Source organism: Lepus europaeus, unplaced genomic scaffold (assembly GCF_033115175.1).
Source record: "Lepus europaeus isolate LE1 unplaced genomic scaffold, mLepTim1.pri SCAFFOLD_28, whole genome shotgun sequence".
Lineage (NCBI taxonomy): Eukaryota > Metazoa > Chordata > Mammalia > Lagomorpha > Leporidae > Lepus > Lepus europaeus.
This window is the reverse complement of record NW_026909158.1, coordinates 6612843-6626320: the sequence shown is the minus strand read 5'-3', so window position 1 is coordinate 6626320 and position 13478 is coordinate 6612843.

The window sequence follows — 13478 nt, the reverse complement described above, 5'->3', positions numbered from 1 at the left end:
TGTGTTTTGGCTAACACAATCCGAAATATTGTGACAGCCTCTGTGTTTGTGTTTTCTGGATATTATTGATGGACTTTATTGTTTTGAATATTTTTATAAGGGAACATTTCATTTTGTACCGTAGAAGCACCAATTGGTTCATCATGGTGACACCAGCTCTACACATTCTTATTTTCTATGGAGAAAGCTAGAGGAATTGCGGCAAACAAACATGATATTTCTTTTTGTATAGATGACATTTTATGCACTTGCCTAACGAAAAGACTTTGCTTTTCTCCAATCCATTTTTACTGTGATTTTCTCGGTCCATTGCATACGAATTCCACACCAGTTTGTCTGGATGTGACTGGATGAACCGGAAATATCCAGTTTAGTTTTGGCTAACTCAATCACAGATATTGCTACAACTCTGTGTTTGTGTATTCCTGATATTATCCACGGACTTTATTGTTCTGAATGTTTTTTATCAGGGAACATTTTATTTTGTACCGTAGAAACACTGATTGGTTCCACATGGAGACACCAGGTCTACACATTCGTATTTTCTAGGGAGAAAGCTAGAGGAACTGTGACAAACAAACATGATGTTTCTGTTTCTATAGATGACATTTTATGCACTTGCCTAACCAAAAGACTTTGCTTTTCTCCAAAACCATTTTTGCTGTGATTTTCTCGGTCCATTGAATACGAATTCCACACTACTTTGTCCGGATATGACTGGATGAAACCAGAAATATCCGGTTGTGTTTTGGCTAACTCAATCCGAAATATTGTGAAAGCCTCTGTGTTTGTGTTGTCAGGATATTATTGATGGACTTTATTGTTTTGAATATTTTTATCAGGGAACATTTAATTTTGTACCGTAGAAACACTAATTGATTCATCATGGGGACACCAGCTCTACACATTCGTATTTTCTAGGGAGAAAGCTAGAGGAACTGCAGCAAACAAACATGATATTTCTGTTTGTATAGATGACATTTTATGCACTTGCCTAACGAAAAGACTTTGCTTTTCTCCAAAACCATTTTTACTGTGATTTTCTCGGTCCATTGCATACAAATTCCACACCAGTTTGTCCGGATATGACTGGATGAAACTGGAAATATCCAGTTTTGTTTTGCTTAACTCAATCCCAGATATTGCTGTAGCCTCTGTGTTTGTTTTTTCTGGATATTATCAATGGACTTTATTGTTTTGAATGTTTTTTATCAGGGAACATTTAATTTTGTTCTTGGAAACACTAATTGGTTCATCATGGGGACACCAGCTCTACACATTTGTATTTTCTAGGGAGAAAGCTAGAGGAACTGCGAAAAACTAACCTGATATTTCTGTTTGTATAGGTGACATTTTATGCACTTGCCTAATGAAAAGTCTTTGCTGTACTCCCAAACCATTTTTACTGTGATTTTCTCGGTCCATTGCATATGAATTCCACACCAGTTTGTCCGGATATGACTGGATGAAACCAGAAATATCCGGTTATTTTGGCTAACTCAATCCGAAATATTGCTACAGCCTCTGTGTTTCTGTTTTCTGGATATTATCGGTGGACTTTATTGATTTGAACATTTTTATCAGGGATAATTTAATTTTGTACCATTAAAACATTAATTGGTTCTTCATGGGGATAACAGCTCTACACATTCGTATTTTCTAGGGAGAAAACTAGAGGAACTGCGGCCAACACACATGATATTTCTGTTTGTATAGATGACATTTTATGCACTTGCCAAACGAAAATACATTGCTTTCTCCAAAACCATTTTTACTGTGATTTTTTTGGTCCATTGAAATGAATTCCACACCACTTTGTCCGGATATGACTGGATGGAACCGGAAATATCCGGTTGTGTTTTGGCTAACTCAATCCCAGATATTGCTACAGCATCTGTGTTTGTGTTTTCTGGATCTTATTGATGGGCTTTATTGTTTTGAATGTTTTTTATCGGGGAACATTTAATTTCGTACCGTTGAAACACAAACTGGTTCCACATGGAGACACCAGCTCTACATTTTCGTATTTTCTAGGGAGAAAGCTAGAGGAACTGCGGCAAACAAACATGATATTTCTGTTTGTATAGATGACATTTTATGCACTTGCCTAACGAAAAGACTTTGTTTTTCTCCAAAACCATTTTTACGCAGATTTTCTCAGCGCATTGCATATGAATTCCACACCACTTTGTCCGGATATGACTGGATGAAACCAGAAATATCCGGTTGTGTTTTGGCTAACTCAATCCGAAATATTGTGAAAGCCTCTGTGTTTGTGTTTTCAGGATATTATTGATGGACTTTATTGTTTTGAATATTTTTATCAGGGAACATTTAATTTTGTACCGTAGAAACACTAATTGATTCATCATGGGGACACCAGCTCTACACATTCGTATTTTCTAGGGAGAAAGCTAGAGGAACTGCAGCAAACAAACATGATATTTCTGTTTGTATAGATGACATTTTATGCACTTGCCTAACGAAAAGACTTTGCTTTTCTCCAAAACCATTTTTACTGTGATTTTCTCGGTCCATTGCATACAAATTCCACACCAGTTTGTCCGGATATGACTGGATGAAACTGGAAATATCCAGTTTTGTTTTGCTTAACTCAATCCCAGATATTGCTGTAGCCTCTGTGTTTGTTTTTTCTGGATATTATCAATGGACTTTATTGTTTTGAATGTTTTTTATCAGGGAACGTTTAATTTTGTTCTTGGAAACACTAATTGGTTCATCATGGGGACACCAGCTCTACACATTTGTATTTTCTAGGGAGAAAGCTAGAGGAACTGCGAAAAACTAACCTGATATTTCTGTTTGTATAGGTGACATTTTATGCACTTGCCTAATGAAAAGTCTTTGCTGTACTCCCAAACCATTTTTACTGTGATTTTCTCAGTCCATTGCATATGAATTCCACACCAGTTTGTCCGGATATGACTGGATGAAACCAGAAATATCCGGTTATTTTGGCTAACTCAATCCGAAATATTGCTACAGCCTCTGTGTTTCTGTTTTCTGGATATTATCGGTGGACTTTATTGATTTGAACATTTTTATCAGGGATAATTTAATTTTGTACCATTAAAACATTAATTGGTTCTTCATGGGGATAACAGCTCTACACATTCGTATTTTCTAGGGAGAAAACTAGAGGAACTGCGGCCAACACACATGATATTTCTGTTTGTATAGATGACATTTTATGCACTTGCCAAACGAAAATACGTTGCTTTCTCCAAAACCATTTTTACTGTGATTTTTTTGGTCCATTGAAATGAATTCCACACCACTTTGTCCAGATATGACTGGATGGAACCGGAAATATCCGGTTGTGTTTTGGCTAACTCAATCCCAGATATTGCTACAGCATCTGTGTTTGTGTTTTCTGGATCTTATTGATGGGCTTTATTGTTTTGAATGTTTTTTATCGGGGAACATTTAATTTTGTACCGTTGAAACACAAACTGGTTCCACATGGAGACACCAGCTCTACATTTTCGTATTTTCTAGGGAGAAAGCTAGAGGAACTGCGGCAAACAAACATGATATTTCTGTTTGTATAGATGACATTTTATGCACTTGCCTAACGAAAAGACTTTGTTTTTCTCCAAAACCATTTTTACGCAGATTTTCTCAGCGCATTGCATATGAATTCCACACCACTTTGTCCGGATATGACTGGATGAAACCAGAAATATCCGGTTGTGTTTTGGCTAACTCAATCAGAAATATTGTGAAAGCTTCTGTGTTTGTGTTATCTGATATTATCGATGGACTTTATACTTGTGAATTTTTTTATCGGGGATTATTTTATTTTGATCTTTGATACAGTAATAGGTTATACACAGAGACACTAGCTCTACGCATTCATATTTTCTAGGGAGAAAGCAAGAGGAACAGCGACAAACAAACATGATATTTCTGTTTGTACAATGACATTTTATGAATTGCCTAACGAAATGACTGATTTTCTCCAAAACCATTTTTACTCTGATTTTCTCGGTCCATTGCATACGAATTACAAACGACTTTTTCCGGATATGACTGGATGAAACCAGAAATATACGGTTGTGTTTTGGCTAACTTAATGTGAAATATGCTTAAAGTTTCTTTTTTTTTTCTGGATATTATCGATGCACTTAATTGTTTTGAATGTTTTTATCAGGGAACATTTAATTTTGTACCATTGAATCACGAATTGCTTCATCTTGGGGACACCAGCTCTACACATTCGTACTTTCTAGGGAGAAAGCTAGAGGAACTGCAGCAAACAAACATGATATTTCTGTTTGTATAGATGACATTTTATGCACTTGCCTAATGAAAAGACTTTGCTTTTCTCCAAAACCATTTGTACTGTGATTTTCTCGGTCCATTGCATACGAATTCCACACCAGTTTGTCTGGATATGACTGGATGAAACCGGAAGTATCCGGTTGTGTTTTGCCTAACTCAATTCGAAATATTGTGAATGCCTCTGTGTTTGTGTATTCCTGATATTATCCAAGGACTTTATTGTTTTGAATGTCTGTATCAGGGAACATTTTATTTTGTGCTGTGAAAGACTAATTGGTTCCACATGGAGACACCACCTCTGCACATTCGCATTTTCTAGGGAGAAAGCTAGAGGAACTGTGGCAAACAAACATGATATTTCTGTTTGTGTAGATGACATTTTATGCACTTGCCAAACGTAAAGACTTTGCTTTTCTTCAAAACCATTTTTACTGTGATTTCCTCGGTCCATTGCATACGAATTGCATACCAGTTTGTCTGGATATTACTGCATGAAACCGGCAATATGCGGTTTTCTTTTGGCTAGCTCAATCCCAGATATTGCTACAGCCTCTGTGTTTGTGTTTTCTGGATATTATCAACGGAGTTAATTGTTTTGAATGTTTTTTTATCAGGGAATATTTAATTTTGTTCTTGGAATCATTAATTGCTTCATCATGGGGACACCAGCTCTACACATTCGTATTTTCTAGGGAGAAAGCTAGAGGAACTGCGGCAAACAAACATTATATTTATGTTTTTGTAGATGAAATTTTATGCACTTGCCTAATGAAAAGACTTTGGTGTTCTCCAAAACCATTTTTACTGTGATTTTCTCGGTCCATTGCATACGAAATCCACACCAGTTTGTCCACATATGACTGGATGAAACCAGAAATATCCGGTTTTCTTTTGGCTAACTAAATCGCAGATATTGCTACTACCTCTGTGTTTGTCTTTTCTGGGTATCATCAACAGACTTCATTGTTTTGAATGCTTTTAATCGGAGAAAATTTAATTTTGAGCTTGGATACAGTAATTGGTTCCACATGGAGACACCAACTCTACACATTTGTATTTTCTAGGTAGAAAACTAGAGGAAATGGGACAAACAAACATGATATTTCTGTTTGTATAGATGACATTTTATGCACTTGCCTAACGAAAAGACTTTCCTTTTCTCCAAAACCATTTTACTGTGATTTTCTCGGTCCATTGCATAGGAAATCCACACGAGTATGTCCGGTTGACTAAATGAAAACCGAAATATCCGGTTTTGTTTTGGCTAACTCAATCCCAGATATTTCTAAAATCTCTTAGTTTGTGTTTTCTGGATATTGTCAACAGACTTTATTGATTTGAATGTTTTTTATCAGGGAACATTTAATTTTGTGCTGCGACACACAAATTGGTTCAAATGGAGACACCAACTCTACACATTCATACTTTCTATGGAAAAAGCTAGAGGAACAGCAGCAAACAAACATGATATTTCTGTTTGTATCGATGACATTTAAGCACTTCCCTAACAAAAAGACTTTCCTTTTCTCCAAAACCATTTGTACTGTGATTTTCTCGGTCCAATGCATACGAATTCCACACTGCTTTTTCCGGATATGACTGGATGAAAGCAGAAATATCCGGTTGTGTTTTGGCTAACACAATCCGAAATATTGTGACAGCCTCTGTGTTTGTGTTTTCTGGATATTATTGATGGACTTTATTGTTTTGAATATTTTTATAAGGGAACATTTCATTTTGTACCGTAGAAGCACCAATTGGTTCATCATGGTGACACCAGCTCTACACATTCTTATTTTCTATGGAGAAAGCTAGAGGAATTGCGGCAAACAAACATGATATTTCTTTTTGTATAGATGACATTTTATGCACTTGCCTAACGAAAAGACTTTGCTTTTCTCCAATCCATTTTTACTGTGATTTTCTCGGTCCATTGCATACGAATTCCACACCAGTTTGTCTGGATGTGACTGGATGAACCGGAAATATCCAGTTTAGTTTTGGCTAACTCAATCACAGATATTGCTACAACTCTGTGTTTGTGTATTCCTGATATTATCCACGGACTTTATTGTTCTGAATGTTTTTTATCAGGGAACATTTTATTTTGTACCGTAGAAACACTGATTGGTTCCACATGGAGACACCAGGTCTACACATTCGTATTTTCTAGGGAGAAAGCTAGAGGAACTGTGACAAACAAACATGATGTTTCTGTTTCTATAGATGACATTTTATGCACTTGCCTAACCAAAAGACTTTGCTTTTCTCCAAAACCATTTTTGCTGTGATTTTCTCGGTCCATTGCATACGAATTCCACACTACTTTGTCCGGATATGACTGGATGAAACCAGAAATATCCGGTTGTGTTTTGGCTAACTCAATCCGAAATATTGTGAAAGCCTCTGTGTTTGTGTTGTCAGGATATTATTGATGGACTTTATTGTTTTGAATATTTTTATCAGGGAACATTTAATTTTGTACCGTAGAAACACTAATTGATTCATCATGGGGACACCAGCTCTACACATTCGTATTTTCTAGGGAGAAAGCTAGAGGAACTGCAGCAAACAAACATGATATTTCTGTTTGTATAGATGACATTTTATGCACTTGCCTAACGAAAAGACTTTGCTTTTCTCCAAAACCATTTTTACTGTGATTTTCTCGGTCCATTGCATACAAATTCCACACCAGTTTGTCCGGATATGACTGGATGAAACTGGAAATATCCAGTTTTGTTTTGCTTAACTCAATCCCAGATATTGCTGTAGCCTCTGTGTTTGTTTTTTCTGGATATTATCAATGGACTTTATTGTTTTGAATGTTTTTTATCAGGGAACATTTAATTTTGTTCTTGGAAACACTAATTGGTTCATCATGGGGACACCAGCTCTACACATTTGTATTTTCTAGGGAGAAAGCTAGAGGAACTGCGAAAAACTAACCTGATATTTCTGTTTGTATAGGTGACATTTTATGCACTTGCCTAATGAAAAGTCTTTGCTGTACTCCCAAACCATTTTTACTGTGATTTTCTCGGTCCATTGCATATGAATTCCACACCACTTTGTCCGGATATGACTGGATGAAACCAGAAATATCCGGTTATTTTGGCTAACTCAATCCGAAATATTGCTACAGCCTCTGTGTTTCTGTTTTCTGGATATTATCGGTGGACTTTATTGATTTGAACATTTTTATCAGGGATAATTTAATTTTGTACCATTAAAACATTAATTGGTTCTTCATGGGGATAACAGCTCTACACATTCGTATTTTCTAGGGAGAAAACTAGAGGAACTGCGGCCAACACACATGATATTTCTGTTTGTATAGATGACATTTTATGCACTTGCCAAACGAAAATACATTGCTTTCTCCAAAACCATTTTTACTGTGATTTTTTTGGTCCATTGAAATGAATTCCACACCACTTTGTCCGGATATGACTGGATGGAACCGGAAATATCCGGTTGTGTTTTGGCTAACTCAATCCAAGATATTGCTACAGCATCTGTGTTTGTGTTTTCTGGATCTTATTGATGGGCTTTATTGTTTTGAATGTTTTTTATCGGGGAACATTTAATTTTGTACCGTTGAAACACAAACTGGTTCCACATGGAGACACCAGCTCTACATTTTCGTATTTTCTAGGGAGAAAGCTAGAGGAACTGCGGCAAACAAACATGATATTTCTGTTTGTATAGATGACATTTTATGCACTTGCCTAACGAAAAGACTTTGCTTTTCTCCAAAACCATTTTTACGCAGATTTTCTCAGCGCATTGCATATGAATTCCACACCACTTTGTCCGGATATGACTGGATGAAACCAGAAATATCCGGTTGTGTTTTGGCTAACTCAATCCGAAATATTGTGAAAGCCTCTGTGTTTGTGTTTTCAGGATATTATTGATGGACTTTATTGTTTTGAATATTTTTATCAGGGAACATTTAATTTTGTACCGTAGAAACACTAATTGATTCATCATGGGGACACCAGCTCTACACATTCGTATTTTCTAGGGAGAAAGCTAGAGGAACTGCAGCAAACAAACATGATATTTCTGTTTGTATAGATGACATTTTATGCACTTGCCTAACGAAAAGACTTTGCTTTTCTCCAAAACCATTTTTACTGTGATTTTCTCGGTCCATTGCATACAAATTCCACACCAGTTTGTCCGGATATGACTGGATGAAACTGGAAATATCCAGTTTTGTTTTGCTTAACTCAATCCCAGATATTGCTGTAGCCTCTGTGTTTGTTTTTTCTGGATATTATCAATGGACTTTATTGTTTTGAATGTTTTTTATCAGGGAACGTTTAATTTTGTTCTTGGAAACACTAATTGGTTCATCATGGGGACACCAGCTCTACACATTTGTATTTTCTAGGGAGAAAGCTAGAGGAACTGCGAAAAACTAACCTGATATTTCTGTTTGTATAGGTGACATTTTATGCACTTGCCTAATGAAAAGTCTTTGCTGTACTCCCAAACCATTTTTACTGTGATTTTCTCAGTCCATTGCATATGAATTCCACACCAGTTTGTCCGGATATGACTGGATGAAACCAGAAATATCCGGTTATTTTGGCTAACTCAATCCGAAATATTGCTACAGCCTCTGTGTTTCTGTTTTCTGGATATTATCGGTGGACTTTATTGATTTGAACATTTTTATCAGGGATAATTTAATTTTGTACCATTAAAACATTAATTGGTTCTTCATGGGGATAACAGCTCTACACATTCGTATTTTCTAGGGAGAAAACTAGAGGAACTGCGGCCAACACACATGATATTTCTGTTTGTATAGATGACATTTTATGCACTTGCCAAACGAAAATACGTTGCTTTCTCCAAAACCATTTTTACTGTGATTTTTTTGGTCCATTGAAATGAATTCCACACCACTTTGTCCAGATATGACTGGATGGAACCGGAAATATCCGGTTGTGTTTTGGCTAACTCAATCCCAGATATTGCTACAGCATCTGTGTTTGTGTTTTCTGGATCTTATTGATGGGCTTTATTGTTTTGAATGTTTTTTATCGGGGAACATTTAATTTTGTACCGTTGAAACACAAACTGGTTCCACATGGAGACACCAGCTCTACATTTTCGTATTTTCTAGGGAGAAAGCTAGAGGAACTGCGGCAAACAAACATGATATTTCTGTTTGTATAGATGACATTTTATGCACTTGCCTAACGAAAAGACTTTGTTTTTCTCCAAAACCATTTTTACGCAGATTTTCTCAGCGCATTGCATATGAATTCCACACCACTTTGTCCGGATATGACTGGATGAAACCAGAAATATCCGGTTGTGTTTTGGCTAACTCAATCAGAAATATTGTGAAAGCTTCTGTGTTTGTGTTATCTGATATTATCGATGGACTTTATACTTGTGAATTTTTTTATCGGGGATTATTTTATTTTGATCTTTGATACAGTAATAGGTTATACACAGAGACACTAGCTCTACGCATTCATATTTTCTAGGGAGAAAGCAAGAGGAACAGTGACAAACAAACATGATATTTCTGTTTGTACAATGACATTTTATGAATTGCCTAACGAAATGACTGATTTTCTCCAAAACCATTTTTACTCTGATTTTCTCGGTCCATTGCATACGAATTACAAACGACTTTTTCCGGATATGACTGGATGAAACCAGAAATATACGGTTGTGTTTTGGCTAACTTAATGTGAAATATGCTTAAAGTTTCTTTTTTTTTCTGGATATTATCGATGCACTTAATTGTTTTGAATGTTTTTATCAGGGAACATTTAATTTTGTACCATTGAATCACGAATTGCTTCATCTTGGGGACACCAGCTCTACACATTCGTACTTTCTAGGGAGAAAGCTAGAGGAACTGCAGCAAACAAACATGATATTTCTGTTTGTATAGATGACATTTTATGCACTTGCCTAATGAAAAGACTTTGCTTTTCTCCAAAACCATTTGTACTGTGATTTTCTCGGTCCATTGCATACGAATTCCACACCAGTTTGTCTGGATATGACTGGATGAAACCGGAAGTATCCGGTTGTGTTTTGCCTAACTCAATTCGAAATATTGTGAATGCCTCTGTGTTTGTGTATTCCTGATATTATCCAAGGACTTTATTGTTTTGAATGTCTGTATCAGGGAACATTTTATTTTGTGCTGTGAAAGACTAATTGGTTCCACATGGAGACACCACCTCTGCACATTCGCATTTTCTAGGGAGAAAGCTAGAGGAACTGTGGCAAACAAACATGATATTTCTGTTTGTGTAGATGACATTTTATGCACTTGCCTAACGAAAAGACTTTGCTTTTCTCCAAAACCATTTTTACTGTGATTTTCTCGGTCCATTGCATACAAATTCCACACCAGTTTGTCCGGATATGACTGGATGAAACTGGAAATATCCAGTTTTGTTTTGCTTAACTCAATCCCAGATATTGCTGTAGCCTCTGTGTTTGTTTTTTCTGGATATTATCAATGGACTTTATTGTTTTGAATGTTTTTTATCAGGGAACGTTTAATTTTGTTCTTGGAAACACTAATTGGTTCATCATGGGGACACCAGCTCTACACATTTGTATTTTCTAGGGAGAAAGCTAGAGGAACTGCGAAAAACTAACCTGATATTTCTGTTTGTATAGGTGACATTTTATGCACTTGCCTAATGAAAAGTCTTTGCTGTACTCCCAAACCATTTTTACTGTGATTTTCTCAGTCCATTGCATATGAATTCCACACCAGTTTGTCCGGATATGACTGGATGAAACCAGAAATATCCGGTTATTTTGGCTAACTCAATCCGAAATATTGCTACAGCCTCTGTGTTTCTGTTTTCTGGATATTATCGGTGGACTTTATTGATTTGAACATTTTTATCAGGGATAATTTAATTTTGTACCATTAAAACATTAATTGGTTCTTCATGGGGATAACAGCTCTACACATTCGTATTTTCTAGGGAGAAAACTAGAGGAACTGCGGCCAACACACATGATATTTCTGTTTGTATAGATGACATTTTATGCACTTGCCAAACGAAAATACGTTGCTTTCTCCAAAACCATTTTTACTGTGATTTTTTTGGTCCATTGAAATGAATTCCACACCACTTTGTCCAGATATGACTGGATGGAACCGGAAATATCCGGTTGTGTTTTGGCTAACTCAATCCCAGATATTGCTACAGCATCTGTGTTTGTGTTTTCTGGATCTTATTGATGGGCTTTATTGTTTTGAATGTTTTTTATCGGGGAACATTTAATTTTGTACCGTTGAAACACAAACTGGTTCCACATGGAGACACCAGCTCTACATTTTCGTATTTTCTAGGGAGAAAGCTAGAGGAACTGCGGCAAACAAACATGATATTTCTGTTTGTATAGATGACATTTTATGCACTTGCCTAACGAAAAGACTTTGTTTTTCTCCAAAACCATTTTTACGCAGATTTTCTCAGCGCATTGCATATGAATTCCACACCACTTTGTCCGGATATGACTGGATGAAACCAGAAATATCCGGTTGTGTTTTGGCTAACTCAATCAGAAATATTGTGAAAGCTTCTGTGTTTGTGTTATCTGATATTATCGATGGACTTTATACTTGTGAATTTTTTTATCGGGGATTATTTTATTTTGATCTTTGATACAGTAATAGGTTATACACAGAGACACTAGCTCTACGCATTCATATTTTCTAGGGAGAAAGCAAGAGGAACAGCGACAAACAAACATGATATTTCTGTTTGTACAATGACATTTTATGAATTGCCTAACGAAATGACTGATTTTCTCCAAAACCATTTTTACTCTGATTTTCTCGGTCCATTGCATACGAATTACAAACGACTTTTTCCGGATATGACTGGATGAAACCAGAAATATACGGTTGTGTTTTGGCTAACTTAATGTGAAATATGCTTAAAGTTTCTTTTTTTTTTCTGGATATTATCGATGCACTTAATTGTTTTGAATGTTTTTATCAGGGAACATTTAATTTTGTACCATTGAATCACGAATTGCTTCATCTTGGGGACACCAGCTCTACACATTCGTACTTTCTAGGGAGAAAGCTAGAGGAACTGCAGCAAACAAACATGATATTTCTGTTTGTATAGATGACATTTTATGCACTTGCCTAATGAAAAGACTTTGCTTTTCTCCAAAACCATTTGTACTGTGATTTTCTCGGTCCATTGCATACGAATTCCACACCAGTTTGTCTGGATATGACTGGATGAAACCGGAAGTATCCGGTTGTGTTTTGCCTAACTCAATTCGAAATATTGTGAATGCCTCTGTGTTTGTGTATTCCTGATATTATCCAAGGACTTTATTGTTTTGAATGTCTGTATCAGGGAACATTTTATTTTGTGCTGTGAAAGACTAATTGGTTCCACATGGAGACACCACCTCTGCACATTCGCATTTTCTAGGGAGAAAGCTAGAGGAACTGTGGCAAACAAACATGATATTTCTGTTTGTGTAGATGACATTTTATGCACTTGCCAAACGTAAAGACTTTGCTTTTCTTCAAAACCATTTTTACTGTGATTTCCTCGGTCCATTGCATACGAATTGCATACCAGTTTGTCTGGATATTACTGCATGAAACCGGCAATATGCGGTTTTCTTTTGGCTAGCTCAATCCCAGATATTGCTACAGCCTCTGTGTTTGTGTTTTCTGGATATTATCAACGGAGTTAATTGTTTTGAATGTTTTTTTATCAGGGAATATTTAATTTTGTTCTTGGAATCATTAATTGCTTCATCATGGGGACACCAGCTCTACACATTCGTATTTTCTAGGGAGAAAGCTAGAGGAACTGCGGCAAACAAACATTATATTTATGTTTTTGTAGATGAAATTTTATGCACTTGCCTAATGAAAAGACTTTGGTGTTCTCCAAAACCATTTTTACTGTGATTTTCTCGGTCCATTGCATACGAAATCCACACCAGTTTGTCCACATATGACTGGATGAAACCAGAAATATCCGGTTTTCTTTTGGCTAACTAAATCGCAGATATTGCTACTACCTCTGTGTTTGTCTTTTCTGGGTATCATCAACAGACTTCATTGTTTTGAATGCTTTTAATCGGAGAAAATTTAATTTTGAGCTTGGATACAGTAATTGGTTCCA